We start from the raw sequence: 13,710 nt of genomic DNA on the forward strand, positions 1-13,710 counted from the left end.
TGAATGAGTGAAAAAAGAAAAAATTCATATAAAAAGCATAGAAAAAAATTCAGCTGACCTTCAAAGAAACAGTAAGATTGACAGCAAATTTCTCAACGGAAACAAAAGAAACCAGTATATAACAGAATGATAGTTAAAAGGACAAAAGAAAATAACTGCCAATCTAGAATATAGTAAATATCCTTTACATAACCAGCAAAAATATCCTTTAAAAATTAAGGTAGAGGCACCTAGGTGGCTCAGTCAGTTAAAGCATCTGACTTTGGCTCAGGTCATGATCTCGCAGTTTCATGAGTTCAAGCCCCCTGACTGGCCTCTGTGCTGATGGTATGGAACCTGCTTGGGATTCTCTGTCTTCCTCTCTCTCTGCTCCTCCCCCACTCATGCTGTCTCTGTCTCTTTCAAAATAAATAAATCAACTTAAAAAAAATCAAGCATGATGCTTGTTTTAAAAACTAAGGTGGAGGAGGAACACCTGGGTGGTCAGTTGGGTTAAGCATTCGAGTCTTGGTTTCAGCTCAGATCATGAGCTCTCGGTTCATGTGTTCGATGGAGCCCCATGTTGGGTTCTGGGCTGACAATGCAGAGCCTGCTTGGGTTTTTTTTTCTCCCTTTCCCTCTCTCTCTGCCTGCCCCTCCCCAGTACACACGCACATGTACATGGACTCTCTCTCAAAATAAATAAACATTAAAAAAAAAAAAACAACTTTAAAGTATTAAGGTGAAGGAGAGGACTCTGGGAAGATGACAGAGTTAAGAGCACCAGGAGTCTATCAGCATCTAGACAACAATCATACCTGCAGAATCTGTTTTGGAACTCTGAAGTCTACTGAATGCTTAAAACTTCCATGGAAAGACCTGTGGTTTTTATTTTAATTGTGATTAATTTTGGTCAATTTCAGCTCTCAGCACAGCAATAGCTACCCATCCCCCACCCTGAGCCACATAGCAAGGAGCAAAGCACATGTTTCTATAGCAGCTTGCAGGAGCCAGGACGGGCAAATAGGACTCTGTCCAACAAATATCAAATATTTGTGCTCTGATTGCTGACTGCTGCTTCTGATCATGGAGGTACAGAAAAAGAGCTGGGCAACCATTGTTGTCCCATCTCCCCTCATTGTTGTAAGTCTCACTCCTCCCACTAAAGTGACTTCCAGGGGACTTAATGGCCTGTTCCCATATTCCCCCCCACCTCCATTTTTCTCTTTTTCCCCTTTTGGGAGCCAGACATTGGAGACCAAGACAAAAACAACTGCATATGAAGGGAAAAATAGAAAGTGATCATGCATGCCCAGAATGTGCACAGAAAAGACATTAAGTTTACATCTTAGGCTGACCCTTGGCATGGAGATAGCTTATAACAAACAACAAAATAAAAACAAAAACAAGGTGGGAGGGACAAAAAAGGATGGAAAACCCTAAGGAAGGACAAAAATCTGATTTCCAGAGTTTCACATTGTTACATTAAGATGTCTAGCATTCAACAACAACAACAAAAACCACACAAGGTGTGTGAAGAAACAGGGAAGAGTGGCCCATTCAAAGAAAAACTGTTCCTGAAGAAGACCTGATGGCAGATATATTAGACAAAGGCTTTAAAACAACTTTCTTAAAGGTATTTAAGGAACTAAGGAATATGTGGAGAAAGTTAAGAAAATGAGATATGAATAAAATGGAAATATAAAGAGACAGAAAAACTAAAACAAAACCAAAAAAAATTCTGCAGCTGAAAAATACAAAAACTGAAATGAAAATTTCACTTCTGGGATACACAGGCACATGTGAGTAGGCAGAAGAAAGAAAGTAAACTTCAAGGTAGGACAATGAAAATTATCCTGTCTGAAAAACACAAAAAGACTGAAGAAAATAAACAGAGGTCAAAGGGACCTATCTACCAACAAGTAGATCAAGATATGCATTGTGTAAGTCCTATAAGGAGAAGAGAGGGAAAGAGGTAGAGAAAATATTTATGTATGTATGTATGTATGTATGTATTCATTCATTGTTTAAAAAAACTTTTAATTTTAGAGAGAGAGAACAGGAGCAAGAGAGAGGGGAGAGGAGGGAGAGAGAGATGGAGGGGGAGAGGGGAGGACCTATAGGGAGAGGAGGGGGGCGGGGAGAGAATCTTAAGCAGAACCAATGTGGGGCTTAATCCCATGACCCTGGGATTGTGACCTGAGCCAAAATCAAGAGTTAGATGCTCAACTGACTGAGCCACCCAGGCACCCCAGTAAAGAAAATATTTAAAGAAATAATGGCTGAAAACATCCCAAATTTGATGAAAGACATGAATATAAACATCCAGGAAGTCCAGTGAACTCCAAGTAAGAGGAACTCAAAGAGACCCACACTGAGACACATTATAATCAAGCTGTTGAAAGACAAAGAGGATCTTGAAAACAGTAAGACAGAAGTGAGCTCAGATACAAAGGAACCCTCAATAAGACTATAAGCAGATTTCTCATAAGAAATTTTAAAGCCCAGAAGGCAGTGGGCTGATATATTCTAAGTGCTAAAAGAAAAAAAACTGGCAACCAAGAATCCTACATCTGACAAAACTATTCTTCAAAAGTGAGACAAGAAATAAGACATTCCCAGATTAAAAAAAAAAAAAAGCTAAGGGAGAGTTCACTACCACTAGACATGTCTTACAAGAGATGCTCAAGGGAATCCTACAAAATGAAATAAAAAGACACTATACAATAAACTCAAAGCTGTGTGAAGGAATAAAAATCTCAGCAAAGGCAAATACATGGGCCATTATAAGTTAATATTATTGTAACAATGATTTATAACCATTTTCTAAAAATGTTTATTTACTTATTTTTGAGAGAGAGAGCGAGGGAGGGACAGAGATAGAGGGAGACACAGAATCCAAAACAGGCTCCAGGCTCTGAGCTGTCAGTACAGAGCCCGATGTGGGGCTCGAACTCACAAACTGTGAGATCATGACCTGAGCTGAAGTTGGATGTTTAACCGACTGAGACACGCAGGTGTCCCTATAACCATTTTTTTACACGATTTAGGAGACTAATACATTAAAAAGAACCAACTATTGGTCTAAAAGCTAGTATTATTGTAACTGGCATATATGTCCACATTTTGTTTTCTACATAACTTAAACTAATACATTTATTTATTTGCAAACACTTCTTAATTTGTAAAAGATGTTTAGGTGGAAAGCTGAATCTGCTCAAGGTACGGGTTTTACACGACTATTTCGTTTAGGTCCCATGCACTTAAGAGGCACTGAGGTTAATTTAATTATGACTGTCCCATGCTGAGTATCATAAAAAGACTGTCACGACTGCACAGTGAGGTAATGTATAGTTACCAACCTTGACATTTATTTTGCTGTCAACTAGATCAAGACTAATGCATTTAAAAGAATTATTTATGTTTTGGAGCATACAATGTACAAAGATGCAATCAACAACTGAAAGGGGTGGGAAGGGATCTGTAAAGAAGTAGAGATTTATTATGTTATTGAAGTTAAATTAATGCAAATTCAAATTACAGTGTTACAACTTTAGGTTATTAAATTCAATCTCCACAATAACCACATATACACACAAAAACAGCTATAGAATATACACAAAAGGAAATGAGAAATAAATTTAAACATTTCACTAAAACAATCAACTAAATGCAAAAGCAATGCAGAAATATGGAACAAAAAAAGATATGTAGAAAACAAATAGCAAAACTACAGAATTCTTTATCAGTAATTACTATAAATGTGAATGGATTAAACTCTTCAAAAGAGTTTGGCAAAACAGATAAAAAGGCATGATCCAAATATATGCTGTCTATAAAAGACTCACTTGAAATCCAAAGACACAGAGAGTAAAAGAATGGAAAAAGATAGTCCGTGCAAATGGTAACTTAAAAGAGATTAAAGATGGCTATACTAATACCTGAAAAATAAACTTAAATTCAAAAAAGAGACAAAGGACATTATATGTAATAAAAGGTTCAATACAGCAAGAAGATGTAACAATTATAAACATTTATGCACCTAATGACACACCATCAAATTATTTGAAGCAAAACTGACAGAACTGAAGGGAGAAACAGTTTTATAACATTTGGAGACTTCAATACCCCATCACAATAATGGATAGAACAAGCAGACAAAAGGAAATTAGAGAAACAGAGGATGTAAGCAACACAATAATCCAACCAGATCTAACACACATATACAGAACACTCTACCCAACAAAAGCTGATATAGTCTTCAAGTACAACTGGGCCACTTTCCAACACAGATCATATGTTAGGACACAAATTAAATATCAATAGATTTAAGAAAAACAGTTATCACACATAGTGTCTTCTGGGATCATAACAGGAGTAAGTCAGAAGTGAACAGAAGAAAAATGGGAATATCCATAAAATTGTAAAAATTAAACAAAAGATTTTAAAATAACCAAAAGGCCAAAGAAGAAATCACAAAATAAATTACAAAATACTTAAGAGACAAAGGAAAGTAAACACACAATATACCAAAACTTATGAGATGTAGCAATAGTGATGCTAAGGAGGAAATTTAGAATTATAAATGCTTATATTAAAAAACAAAAAAAGCTCTCAAATCAAAACAACCTAACTTTACAACTTAAAGAACTAGAAAAGGGGGCGCCTGAGTGGCTCAGTAGGTTGAGCATCAGACATAAGATTGAGCCCCGTTGAGCTTATACCACGGAGCCTTGCTTGGGACTTTCCCCCTCTCTCTCTGCTCCTCCCCCACACGTGCATGCATGCAAGCTCCGGCTCCCTCTGTCTCAAATAAACAAGAAAACTTAAAAAAAGAAAGAAAGAAACTAGAAAAAGGAGGAAAAAATAAGCCCAAAGCTAGCAGAAGGATGAAAATAATAAAAATTGGGGTGCATGGGTGGCTCAGTCAGTTAAGTGTCTGACTTCAGCTCAGGTGAGGATTTCACAGTTTGTGGATTCGAGCCCTGTGTCAGGCTCTGTGCTGACAGCTTGGAGCCTGGAGCCTGCTTTGGATTCTCTCTCTCTCTCTCTCTCTCTCTCTCTCTTTCTGTCTCTCTGTCTCAAAAATGAATAAACATTTAAAAAAATTAAAATCTTAAATAAATAAATAAAAATCCATTGATGATAGAAGTCTGAGTTTACTTAAAAAAAAGAAAATAAAGATTAACAGAGATAAATGAAATAAAGAACAGAAAAACAATAGAGAAAAGCAATAAAACCAAAAGTTGGTCCTTTGAAAAGATTAAGAAAATTGACAAGGTTTAGTGAGATGGACTAAGAAAAAAAGAGAGAACACAAAATACTAAAATTGGAAATGAAAAGGGGAAGATTACTACTGATTCTATAGAAATAAAAAGAGTTATAGGAGAATTCTATGAAATATTGTACACCAACAAATTGGAGAACCAAATTTCTGGGAATAAAAAAACTACCAGGTCTAAATCATGAGAAACAGAAAATATGAATAGATCTATAACTAGTAAAGTGATTTAATCAGCAGTTAAATATCTTCTGATAAAGAAAAGCCCTGGACCTGATGGCTTCACTGATGAATTCCACCAAACATTTAAAGAACTAATACCATTCCTCCCAAACTTCTGAAAAAACAGAAGCGGGAATACTTCATAATTCATTCTATGAGGCCAATATTACCCTGATACCAAAGCCAGACAAAGACACAACAAAACAAGAGATCCGTAAATCTTTTATAAACATCAATGCAAAAATCCTCAACAAAATACTTGCAAACAGAATTCAGCATACACTATACCAAGTAGAACTTTTTTCCTGGAATGCAAGGATGAGTCAAACATAAAAAAAATGTAATATACCCAATTACTAGAATGAAGGGAAAATGCCACATGATAATCTCAATTCATGCAAGAAAATCATGTAACAAAATTCAACACCTTTTTCAATAAAAAATGTAAAAAAAAAAAAATAGAAAGAATCTATCCTAACATAATCAAGGCCGTACATGAAAATCCCAGAAAACATCATACACAAGGTTGAAAGACTGAAAGTTTTTTCTCTAAGATTAGGAACAAGACAAAGATGTCTGTTTTCACCACTTTTATTCAACATAGTACTGGAAGTTCTAGCCAGGGTAAATATACAAGAAAAAGAAATAAGAGGCATCCAAATTGGAAAGGAAAAAGCAAAAACCATGTTTGTATATATAATGTATAAAACCCTAAAGACTCCACCAAAAGAACTATAAACATATCCAAAAGTAGCAGAATCAAAGTTAACTCACAAATATCAGTTGCATTTCCGTACACTAAGAATGGACAGTCTGAAAAGGAAAAATTCCATTTACCAAAAAATTCTATTACAATAGTATCCAGAGGAATAAAATACTTATAAATTAACTTAACCAATGAGGCTAAAGACTTGTACAATGAAAGCTACAAGACATTGGTTAAAGAAACTAAAGACATAAATAAAGGAAAACTCATCCCATGGCCATGGAAGGCTTAATATTGTTAAGACGTCAATACCGTTGACTCCTGAGCTACATGGATTTGAAATGCACAGGTCTACTTCCATACAGATTTTGTGGATAAATACTGTAAAATGTATTTTCTATTCCTTGTTTTCTCAAAATTTTCTTTTCTCTAGCTAACTTTACTATAATACAGTATATAATACCTATAATGTACAAAATCTATGTTAATCAACTATATTATTGGTAAGGCTCCTGGTCAACAGGAGACTATTAGTAAAGTTTTGGGGAATTCACAAGTTATACACAAATTTTTGAATGTGCAGGGTGTCAGTGCCCCTAACCCCAAATTGTCAATTGTATATCTATGTCTGTCTGTATCTATATCTATATCATATCTATATCTATATCCATATCCATATGCGTATCTATAACTATCTATCTACCTCATGTTCTTTATCCATGCATCCATTGACAGTAGGTTGTTTCCATATCTTGGTATTATAAATAAAGTTGTAATGAACATAGGGGTGCAGGTATCTGTTTAGGTTCTTGTTGTGTTTTCTTTGAATAAGTACCCAGAAGTGGAATTGTTGGATCATATGGTAGTTCAATTTTTTTTATTTTTTGAGGAAACTCCATACCTGTTTCCATAGTGGTTGTGCCAATTTACATTCCCACCAACAGTGCAGAGAGTTCCCTTTTCTCCAAATCCTTGCCAACACTTGTTACTTCTTATCTTTCTGATAACAGCCATTCAAACAGGTGTGAGAATACCTCACTGTAGTTTTGATTTGCATTTCCCTGATAACTAGTGAAGGTGGGCATCTTTGCATGTACCCACTGGCTGTCTGTAAGGAAGTCTTCTTTGGGAAAATGTCTATTCAGATCCTCTGCCCCAAAAGACAGTCTTTTAAATAAAAGATGCTAGGTCAACTGGATATCACATCGCTATGGAAAATAATGTACCATGATCTCTAAATTTACACAATTCACAAAATTACGTCCCAAGTAGAACACAGATCTAAATGTATATGAAGTATACGAAACAAAACAAACAAACAAAAAAACCATAGCAAACCATCTTTGTGTCTTTGAAGCAGCCAAACTAGCAATAAAAAAAAGCACTATAACAACAATGAAAAATACATTAATTGTACTGTATTAAATCTGTCATGAAAAGACAGAATGAGTGACAAGTCAAGCCAAAGGCTAGAAAAAGATATCAGCAATACATATGCCCAATACCTAGGGACAGGTCTATGACTGTTTGGGGGTAAGGGTTGGGGCAAGAAAACTGTGAGTTCCTAAACAAAAGGCAAGCCTAAGACTGAGGTTAGACTAGGATGAGAGACAATATACTTACCCTCAGTCATGATCCTCGTAATGAGGGAAAAAAGAAAAGTGAAGAGAGAAAGGCTATTTCTAGAGAAGACAGTGATAGGAACTGAATTTACTCTCTTGCCTGACATAATCAAAAGGTGGGGAGGATTATAAACATCATTTTTCAAGGCACTGGGCACACATAATGAAGAACAATGAAGTTGTCCGTTTTCCTTCCTTGGGAGAGTTTCCAGGCTGCATTTTAAGGAAGGAAAAAGCAGGTGGAACCTGGCTGACTTCCTGAGTTAAGGAGGTAGAGCTGAGAGTCCAGGCTGATCAAGGTATTAGAGTTTGTAGGATAGAGTAAGGAAAGAGCAGCACAGAGAAAGAACTCTAGCTATCTGTAGAAGGTTCTCTTCTCGTAGTCAGATGAGAATTGATCGGCACATATGTGTGTGAGCCAGGGAAAGGGAAGAAGTCAGGGAAAGAAATGCCTAAAGAATTAGAAGTAGCAATGCCCAGAATTCATGCAGAGCCAGCAATAGAACCTACTCTCACCAACCAGGTTGAAAATTGGGTAAAGTACATGAGAGTCCTTTGTAAATAATGGAGAATAATTAGCCTTTTACTGAACAAAGCTCTAGTAGTGCTTAATAAATCTTATTATCAAAACCTGGAAGAATCACTGTTTGCCAATACTTTTATATCCCAGGGAAGTTCTAAAAAATATTTATAGCAATACAAAAATATCCAGAACACCCCAAGGTAAAACTCACAGTCTCAAACATCCAATAAAAAAAACTACCAAGAATGCAAAGAATCAGAAAAACGAGATCCAAAATGAAGAGAAAAACTGATCAAAACTCACCCAAAATTAAGTAATGTTACAATAAGCAAAAACTTTAAAACAATAAATATTCAAACCATTAAGTAGAGTCATAGATTTTTTTTAAAAGGCCTAACTCAAAGTTCTAAAAATAAAAGCCATAACAAGGTAAAAATTACACTGAATAGGGAAAATGGCACAGTAGACATTGCAGAAAAAAAAAAATTAGTGAACTTGAAGACACAGCAACAGAAACTAGTCAAAATGAAACAGAGAAAAGAGAATTAAAACAAAGCACTAGTGAGCTGTGGGACAATTTTCAAGCAGCCTACAATACTTGTAACTGGATTCCCCAAAGGAGAAAAGAGAGAAGAAAAGGGATAAAAAAACCTTATTTTTGAAAGAAGCATTGATGAAAAAATTTTCTAAATTTTTCTAAATTGGATAAAAACTATTAACCTACAGTTCCAAGAAGTTCAATGAAACCCAAGACAAGACATATGAAGAAAACCACACCAAAGCACATTATAATTAAATTGCTCAAAACTAGTGATAAAGAGAACATCTTAAAACAACTGAAGGGAGGAAAGAGACACATTATGCACAGAGACTCAAAGATAAGCATGACAGAAAAGATGCAAGACAGAAGACAATGAAGCATTATCTTTAAAATGCCAAAAGAAAAAAATATCTGTCAACCAAGAATTCTATAAACCAAAAATATCTCTCAAAAACAAAGGCAAAAAAAAAAAAAGACTTTTTCAGTTTTATAAAAGCACTATAAGAAATGCCCTTTGAAGAGAAGGAAAGAAAACCAGATAGAAATAGGGATTTATACAAAGGATTGAAGAATATCATAAATGGCATTTACAAAGATAAATACGTGATTGTTTTCTCATTAATTTCTTATTGTTATTTTCTACAGATATTAAGAAAAAATAAAAGAATCCTTATAAACTTTATGCCAATACACTGAACAACTTAGTTGACATGGACAAATTTCTTACAAGAAACATATCACCAAAACTCAGTGAAGAAAGAGATAATATGAATACTCCTGTATCCATTTTAAAAATAGAATTTGCAGTTAAAAAAATCTCCCTATCACCCAAATGTGAAAGACCAGCCCCCTCTGTGTTACAGGTGGACGGGCATGGCTGAAAGTTGAGGGGGAAGTATGAATACTAAAGAAAACCCTCTGAGAACTAAGTCCACACGTTAACACAAACCAATACCAACATACCATCAGAAAACTTTGAAGCACTGAAGGTAATGACGGTAGCAACAGACCCAAACCCAGCTCAACTCCTGAGCAGGTTGACTAAACCTACCCACACACACTAATGACCATACAGAAAAGTGCTCATTTTGGGGGCATAAATACAAGTTAACTGTCTCTACTATTCTACACAAAGTATCTGGCATTCAAGAAAAAATTTCAAGACACAAAAACAACCACCTATACTCAAGATAGAAAGCAATCAACAGGACCAGGCTAAGAAATAACCCACAGTTTAGAACTACCAGACAGGCACTCCAGCATGACTAGAATATATTAAGGGGTCTATTAAAAAGTTGGCAATATGCATGAGTAGATAGGTAATTACAATAGAGTAATGGGAACTGTAAGAAAAAATCAAATGGAAATGGTAGGGGGAGAAAAAACCAACAACAATGATTCAAAGATAAAGAATTCCTTTTCCAGGCTTATCAGGAGATTCCAATACAGTTTAGGAAGGAATTAATAAACTTAAAAATAAGTCCAAAAAATTATTAAACATGAAACACAAAAAGAAATAACAGAGTAAGGAAAAATTTACAGGTCATCCAAGAACTGTGGGACAGTATCAAATTGCCTAACATAGTTTTATTTGAAGTCCCAGAAAGAGAAAAGAGAGAATAGGATAAAAGAAACATGAGGGAATATGGCTGGGAATTTTCTAAAATACAATGAAAAACATCAAACCACAGACCCAAGAAGCTCAGAGAATCCTAAGCAGGATGAATATCCTCCCATCAAAACAAATCACCACCTAGATACATTATAATAAAACTTCTAAAAACTAAAGATGAGGGGTTGTGAGAGAATCAATGTAGTGTCTGCAAGGGAGAGGATTTCAATCCATTTCCACACATCTTAATCCTTAAGCCAAAATACGAAAGTTTTTAGAAGTTCCTGGAGAACTATACTGGAGAGTACTTTTTGGAAAGGGTTACTGAAATGCCATGTGTCTCATCCTTCCCCAAGGAGTAGATACCAATAGTATTACCTCTTGAACCCATGTCCAAAAAGAAGGAACTTCAGGGCTATTACTCAGAGATCTTGACGTATGTTACCAGCAGCTTGAAGAATACATTAGACTGGTGTGATTCACATTTAAGAAACCTAAAGGGCAAGAGATGGGCTAGCTAATGACTCCAGGATGTCAGAGTGAAAAAGGCTTATTGATATGTTGGAATGAGCACTTCGATACTGTGTCAGTGAAGATCATGCAAATGCTCACTATGGATCAGAGATGCATCACATGGAAGAGAGAGAGAACACTGTCAGAGACACTGACCACAGAAAGAAGCTGGAGGCTCCTTTGAATACACAGGAGCCAAGAAAAGAGTAAGCAAGCATCAACTGAAGAAGAGATGTATTTGCTTCCCACAAGGAAGCTACAGGACAGAGAACTCTAGCAATCAGGAAGAATTTCTGAATTATCGACAAAATTACTTATATAAGAAGTGTGGATCCTGCTTGGGATTCTCTCTCCCTCTCTCTCTGCCTCTCCCCCCCTCAAAATAAACAAACATTTAAAAAAAAAATGGAAAAGCCATGTGGAAAAAAAGCAGTAAATAGAACTATCCCTGAGGAAGCTCAAATGTTAGACTTACTAAACAAAAACTTTAAATCACTTCTTTCAAATACGTTCAAAGATAAAAGAACCACATGTAAAGAACTCAATGAGAATAAGAGAATGATATCTCTCCAATTAGAGAATATAGAGATAAGTTTTTGAAGTACCAGAAATTTGGAGTTGAAAAGTATAATAGCTGAAATAAATAACTCTCGAGAGAGGCACATCATATTTGAGCTTGCAGAAGGAAGAATCAGTAAACTTGAAGATAAATCAATTGGGATTATCTGGTTTGAGGAACATAATGAAAAAAGAATGGAGAAAAATGAACAGAGTCTTAGACTTGTGGGATAGCATTAAACATATCAACATAAGCACAAGGGGACCCAAATGGAGGAGAAAGAAAGGCGAAAATAGTATTTGAAGAATTAATGGCCTACGATTTCCCAAATTTAATGAAGAGCATTATCTACACATCCAAGAATCTCAACAAACTCCAGCTTGGATGAACTCAAGAATATTCATACCCAGACACACAATAAATGGCTGAAAACCATTTAAGTATGTGATGTGTAACTTGAATGCATAGTTGAAGATCTTAAAAAAATTTTTTTTTAATCTTTATTTTTGAGAGACAGAGACAGAGTACAAGCGGGGGAGCAACAGAGAGAGGAGACACAGGATCTGAAGCAGGCTCCAGGCTCTGAGCCGTCAGCACAGAGCCCAATGCGGGGCTGGAACTCACGATCCGTGAGTTCACGACCTGAGCCGAAGTCGGACGCTCAACTGACTGAGCCACCCAGGTGCCCCCCCCCCCATTTTTTTTAATGTTTATTTATTTTTGAGAGAGAAATAGAGCACAAGCAGGGGCAGAGAGAGAGGGAGACACAGAATCTGAAGCAGGCTTTAGGCTCTGAGCTGTCAGCACAGAGCCCGACGCATGACTCAAACCCACAAACAGATCATGACCTGAGTCGAAGTCGGATGCTTAACTGACTGAGCCACCCAGGTGCCCCAATGATTTTTTAGATTATATCTTACTGAATGGCTCCAGGAAACAACTTCAAATTTCATGAAAAGAGATGTTTTTCTTGAGATTAATTAAATGAGATCTGGTCTCAAAAATGAGAGGCAAAAGTGCACAGAATATAGCAGAGAAAGAATATGAAAACTAAAATTGATAACTTTATATTCTGGGGGTTATTTGGGCAAAGCATTATCAAGATAACGTACAGGTAACTAATCTCTGTTCACCTCAAACCTCTTTCCCAGGCTCATTACTTTTCCACTCCCAGAAAACGGCAAGTAACTTATTCCAAAGGAGAATGAACAAATCATTAAATCCTTCAGAAAAATACAGTTTGATGTAATTTCATCACCTAGGAATTTTCCCTATGTTTTTCTATTGACTTCTCAACTATAGCAGCTTGGGAATATGTCCCTTTTTAATTAATACAGAAAATTTTAAACATATGCATAAGTAGGGCAATTAGCATAATGAACCCCCAGGTAGCCATTATTGAGCTTCAATAATTATGAAGTCATGGCCAACCTTTTTTCATTACACTCCCCCAGTGTCTCCTCCACTTATTTTGAAGCAAATTCAGGCTATCATTTTAACTGTAAATATTTTAGTATATATTGCTAAAAGATAAGAGCTTTTTAAAACACATAACCACAATATCATAACATCTAAGAAATTTTAAAGTAATTCCTAAATGTAATCAAATATCCAGTTGGTATTCAAATTTACAATTATGTCAATTTTTTGAAACACTGAATCAGTATCCAAATGAAGTTTACATACCAGGATTGGATAATGTGTCTCTTAAATCTCTTTTAAGCTATAGGTGTGTATCTTGTAATTTATCTGTTGAAGAAACAGTTATTTATCATCTTCCACATGCCTGGATTTCGCTGATTGTACCCTAATAATATAATACATTCCTCTATCTTCTGTAGTTCTTATAAAATTGTGGTTGGATATAGCAGTTTGACCAGAGTAGATTCATTTTTGCTGGGGGAAGACTGTTGATGCTGTGTTCTCTTGTCTAAAGGTTCATAATGTCTGATTGTCATGTTCTGTGATGTTAGCAGCTGTTGGTGATTAATGCTTAGGGATCTTTAGGGGTTACCCAATGGTTATAATTACCTAATCCTATTATTCTTTCCTCATTTAATTAGAATACTTCTATAAAGAGAAACTTCTCTTTATCTAGTATTTGGTTACTTTGTAGTAGCATTTTTCTAAGACAAGATAAATGCTTAACTTT

At 35.7% G+C, this 13,710-nt stretch overlaps 1 protein-coding gene across 11 annotated transcripts in view; it reads right to left on the bottom strand.

The window, feature by feature from the left end:
* The window catches only part of HYCC2 (hyccin PI4KA lipid kinase complex subunit 2), an 84,803-nt gene that overhangs the window by 56,421 nt on the left and 14,672 nt on the right, over positions 1 to 13,710 (bottom strand). Inside the window, exon 1 of one of the 11 annotated variants that reach the window (XM_053215547.1) lies at positions 6,257 to 6,275. The exons of the other annotated variants lie outside the window; for them this stretch is intronic. The gene's annotated coding sequence lies outside the window, so the exon portion shown is untranslated. Of the gene's footprint in view, positions 1 to 6,256; positions 6,276 to 13,710 lie in introns of those variants that run through there. 11 annotated transcript variants of the gene reach the window in all.

Source organism: Acinonyx jubatus, chromosome C1, assembly GCF_027475565.1.
Source record: "Acinonyx jubatus isolate Ajub_Pintada_27869175 chromosome C1, VMU_Ajub_asm_v1.0, whole genome shotgun sequence".
Lineage (NCBI taxonomy): Eukaryota > Metazoa > Chordata > Mammalia > Carnivora > Felidae > Acinonyx > Acinonyx jubatus.